The sequence below is a fragment of the Salvelinus namaycush genome, chromosome 3, assembly GCF_016432855.1.
Source record: "Salvelinus namaycush isolate Seneca chromosome 3, SaNama_1.0, whole genome shotgun sequence".
Lineage (NCBI taxonomy): Eukaryota > Metazoa > Chordata > Actinopteri > Salmoniformes > Salmonidae > Salvelinus > Salvelinus namaycush.
The window spans coordinates 47198347-47203847 of record NC_052309.1 but is presented as its reverse complement, the minus strand read 5'-3'; the positions used below and the strand labels follow the sequence as shown (position 1 = coordinate 47203847).

General features: G+C 39.1%; 1 long non-coding RNA gene across 1 annotated transcript; it reads left to right on the top strand.

The window, feature by feature from the left end:
• The first annotated feature begins 1720 nt into the window (after window positions 1–1720).
• LOC120044387 lies at window positions 1721–3348 on the top strand. Its single transcript, XR_005476546.1, has 3 exons — window positions 1721–2231; window positions 2869–3000; window positions 3110–3348. It is a non-coding gene; the product is annotated as an uncharacterized LOC120044387 (long non-coding RNA).
• Window positions 3349–5501: the final 2153 nt, after the last annotated feature.

Genomic DNA, 5501 nt, shown 5'->3' with positions numbered 1-5501 from the left:
TTGTGGTTTGTCATGAATGAGCAGGGTATGATAAACATGGATGTTGTCTCAAATGGTATGCCTTTTCAAATTCAACTGTGAAAAGCAATACGAACATATCAGAATGTTTTCTGATGCAAAGAAGATACAATATATCTTTAGAAGTAATGACGGAATAAATAGTGACTTAAGTTGTAATTCTTATTGTACTTCACAATTCATACCTTTCCTGCAGTTAACATTTCTACATTTGACAAGGCCAGAGGATGTTGCTGTTCTGGTCTCAATAGTACTATGGTTTTAAGATATTATTTGTTCTTGTGGAAGTTTCCAGAATTAAATAATAGTAATAAAATGTTTGCGTGTTTTATTCCTAATAGATGTTTAAGTAGTTTCCCCAAGAGGTGGCAGGTAGGCTAGTAGTTAGAGCATTGGGCCAGTAACAGAAAGGTTGCGAGATTGGGTCTGACAAGGTAAAAATCTGTCTTTCTACCCGTGAACAAGGCAGTTAACCCACTGTTCCTAGGCTGTCATTGTAAATAACAATTTGTATTAACTGACTTGTCTCGTTAAATAAGAGGGATCAATTGATAGAGTACCTACTTAAAATATTTCCTTTTGACTGATTGTTGCTTGAGTTAAGTTAGAATTGATTGTGATATTTCACTTGAAGGGGAATCATGGATCTCGATACTGGAAAACTTTAATAACCAACCATTGATTTGACCGGCAGCCGTGATTCTTTGGCTAAACTGACAAACCATTTCCCATGCATTGTCAATGGGGTTTCTAAACCAACCCGGCTGTAATAATTCTGGCCACCGGTTAGTTTTGTGGCGCTAGTCTGATTTCACCATAGGGAACACTAAACAGGTGTGTATTTCTTAACTCAGTGACCGGGTGCTGGGCGAACAAGCTGAAGTTGGCTAGTGAGTCAAATGTACGTTCAGCCTATTCATTATTTCAGTCCGATTGGCTTTATTTTACTTAATCAGCATGGCTTAACATGGCACTCTTGAAGATATAAACACAACCATTTCGCTACACCCGTAACATCTGCTAAACATGTGTATGTAACAAAACATTTATTTGATTAATTTCGTTTTTGACCTCGACATTCTTGCTGGATATACAATTTGATAGCATTAGCTAGTTAGCAGCGCTAGCATGTTAGCTAACGGCGCTAGCTAAACTCCTATGTTAGGCTCGACATTACATTTTTAACAATGCTTTTTTCTAATAAGTATTTCATTGCATCCGCGGTGGAGCCCAGTTTCATAATATATCCCAGCTGCCTGTCGTAGTTTAAGTAATCACGAAAAAGCAGGCATTATTTTAGGGCATTTTTCACCCTGCTAGCTCCTATTAGTTCTATTGAGCACTGTGGCACCAACTCGCCTTTCGAACGTTCTTAATCCCATTTTGTTGTACTATGTCACAATGGCAGCTTCGCTATAGTTTGCAATGGAGACCAGCTCACGTCTAGTTAAAATGTAAACAAACTACTCATGTTACTGAGGTCGTCCCATTGTTTACTATAGGGAAATATAGGTATGTCTTTCTTGCCAAATATCTCGCAATGTGTATATTTAGATTTTTGTTAAATAGGACACCATTTTAATCATGAGAATCTCTTTCTAATTATGTAAGTTATGTAAGTGTATCTCGTCATCAAACGCTAGCCCCGAAATACATTTTGCCCTTGGAACGCTGAGCTCCCCCCGTTGTTTTCCTATGGAGAAGCATGCTGGTATATTTAGCCAAGTATCTCGCAATGTGTATATTTTATTTAGATTTTTTGTCATTTCGGACACCATGTTAATCATGAATATCTTTCTAATTATGTAAGGCTGGGCATTGTATCTCGTCATCAAACGCTAGACCAGAAATAGTCAGAAGTTTACATTTTTTCCCTACTTCCTCGTTATGCAGACATAAGCACAATTGGCTCCATTGAGGTGCGGATGTTTACTTTCTACAATTTTTCAGTTTCGTCCTAAGAACAGATTGTAGTGGTAAAATAAAAAGGGATACCTTTCTTTTGTGCCATTTGGGCTAAATGGGAATCTAAGCTTCACTCCAGTCAAAACAGGCTCTGCGAACGTTCGATTCCATTCATTTGATATGGGCTAGTGTTTTAGCGTAGCCAACGTTCTAAAGCCATTTTTCAGCCTTGGGTGAATTTTGACTCGTTCTATTGTCCAGCTTACCTATGTGGATGCCTCCATCTAGTTCCCAAGAGCAGCAGACCGGTAAGTCAACTTTTATTTCTTACTTTGCATGTAAAACAACTTTACAGATGATTACAATCATACTAGCTAGATATATATTTTAACACGTCTGCCCCTTCACCGGCCATGACGGGTGATGCAGGTAATTATCACATGCATACTCTCCCTCACTTGAGGCTCTATTCAATCACACCCGCATAGCGGTTGTTTTGGTGGAACTGTGTTTAAAGCTGTCAAATTCACAAGCGGTCCTGGCGTTATACCTAAAACGCACATTGCCGTTGGCGGCAGGGGAGTCGCATTAACAGAAATCTCATGCATCCCTGTTTACAAGTTAAAACACTGGAATTTGAGACGTAATCTACACCTCGATTAAGCTGATATAAATCCTCATTTAGCTTAATGATTTTGAATTTGAGCGTCATTATTTATATATAACCTACACTTTCTCGTTCACGGTGTAGATTCGTAACAATGATCAAGAGCAGCTGCTTGCCGATTTGACAGATTCAACGTCAGACACCGCCAAAACATAAGCTATGTTGGTGTCAGCTATCTCTGGTTAATGCTCGATCTGATTGAATCTAGGCCTTATACTCATTCACTCTGTTTACTTGTATGATTATTGTCAGTTAAGAAAATTATGCCTCTCTTTTAGATCTGCCACCCCCAGTAGTTCAGCTGTAGTCACAGCAGTCCTCTGCTGTGGTATTTAATTTACCGGCTTCACCAGTTCCTACTTCACTGGCCTTGAAGGGAGAAACTTTTGACGATTCCCAAATGGATACAGGTAATTCAGAATTATATTACATACACATATGCTCAATCCCACCAACAGATGTGCACACAAACATGTTGTTGAGCTGTATACGTACTGTCACTTTGCATCTCCTTTTCAGATCTGCAATGCTCTCCACCACTGCCTGACAGCCTCACCCAGAAGTGCATACACTGGGCCTATCAAGACTGACAAAGCAGAGATGGGTGGGTGACAAGGAAACTTAAAACACAACATGCACACACACACCCTCTCTCTCTCTGTCACACACACATTATCCCCAATGTAAATACATTGTAGTTACTTGTTTATTTTATGTATGCTTCATTTTATTTGAGGAAAATGTCTGCAATAAAGTTTGTTCACAGTTAAAGCAATGTCTTTGGTTTATTGGATATTTCTCCTTATTAAATGTGTGACCAATAGGAAGTCGGCAGACCTGCAACCCTCAGAATGTGTGCAGGTTTTGTCATCTGAAGCTGAAACTTAGAGATGGGGAGGAAGAGTGCAGTTTAAAGGTTTATCGTTAATAACTGACAATTCTATAATGAATACATATGTGACCAATAGTTACTGTATCATGATTTTGTGTTTTAATTACTCAACAAGTAGTGCCCCAAGGTAGGATCGAACCATTTCTCAAAAGAAGCAGAAAAGGTCAAATAAGGTCACCAAAAAAACAGCAAGAGGTGCATATTTCTTCACCCAGCAGCATTCATTGAGCTAGCAAGCTAAAGTTAGCTAGCAAGTCACATAAATGTACGTTCCAGTGGCAGTCAGTGCCGTTTAAGATGTTTATTTTTTTTATAAGCATGGCATTATTTCTATTACAGCATATTGGATGACTGTCATTCATATTCCATTCACCCAGTTCAATGTAACAGCAATAGGTTTAGGCTACTACATGATACTCAAATGTTCCTATACCCATCATGAGGTTGCTACAACCTAGCCTATGAATGACAGTTTACAACGTAGGTGCACACAGGTCGAGAGACACATTTAAGGTGACAGACAGTGACATTCAATAATGCCTTGCACACTCTTACCTACATCTAGCTGTTATAGGGTGTAATCATTAGTCCAACAGTTGCAAACATTAGTTTTTATTGTACAAATTCGGGTATGTTTATCCCCGTATTGTTCCGTTTGCTTCCGTTTAAGAAACGTTTTCAACAGAATCGGCAGAGTGAATACTACACTTATCACGCGTAAACACAGTTCACTTCCATAGCAGCCACATTGTATTCTTTCTCGCATCTATGCGTGCTCCTCTCACCTCTTCCCTTGTCGATTTCAATGCACAACACATCAGCTGTATGTGACCAGGCGAAAAAACCTTTCCAAGCCAAACCGCTACACACAGCCTACATCTTTGTCACCATATTAGCTATATTAGTAACATAGTCAGCATAGCTAATAGAACTAACACGTTTGTAAACCCGCTACAATCATGTATTAATGGCGTGCTCCGGTGGCAATAAATTAGTAAAACCAAAAGCTTACCTTGACTTGGAAGAGTTCCAGACTTGTGTTGGAAAGTCATAGCCAGCTAGCTAACATAGCATGTTTGCGTTTTCAAAGACTACATTTTCAGTGAATGTGAATATATTTAGGTTGTTTAAATTAGGCTAACTTTCCTACTACCCTAAGTTGAGTGACAAATTATTGCCAATCCATTATTCTACTATGAGGCATGTTTTCCATTATGTACGTTTCATGCATATACATTTGAACAAAGAACATCACATTTAGTGTCTCACCATTTATTGAGTATGGAGACAAATAGCAAAGGTGTCTCAGGCAGTATTTGATCAATCTAAATACTGTGTAACCTACCAATAAATGTATATAGAGAGAAGTGCCGGGTGAGGTGGGGAGAACAATCTTACAAAGTTGCAGTCCAAAAAATTGAGTTTTACTATCTATGCCAAAAGCCTGAGCCTCTGATGGAGACAGTAGAACTGTCATCAACGCATGCTTCAGTATTCCCCCTCTCTCTAGGAGCATTTGTGTGCCCTAGTTACCAATGTAGCCAACCGTAGAGAAAGAGAAATGCCTTAGCAGTATGCAATCTTAAAATCGCGCGGTCCAGTGACACAAACTATACGGCAAAAGCCTGGGCTCCTGACGTGGACAATATAATTCTAATCACTGCATGTTACAATAGAAAAAACAATCAGTTTTTCACCTCGTCAAACTGATTCTATATTGTATTCAGTCTTCGAGATGCTCTAACAAGCATGTGTATCTGTAGTTGGTGCTCTTCAACTCTAAAATGCACTAGACAAAACCACAAAGAAAAAACAGCAGGTCTCAATGTCTAATAGTGAGTGAGTGTCACGATCGTCATAATAAGCGGACCAAGGCGCAGCGGGATATGAGTACATCTTCTTTTTATTAGACGAAGACGTACCACGAAACACTCTTACAAAACAATAAACGACCGTGAAGCTACAAACGAAAGTGCACACACAAGCTACTAACGTTCAACATAGACAATTACCCACCAT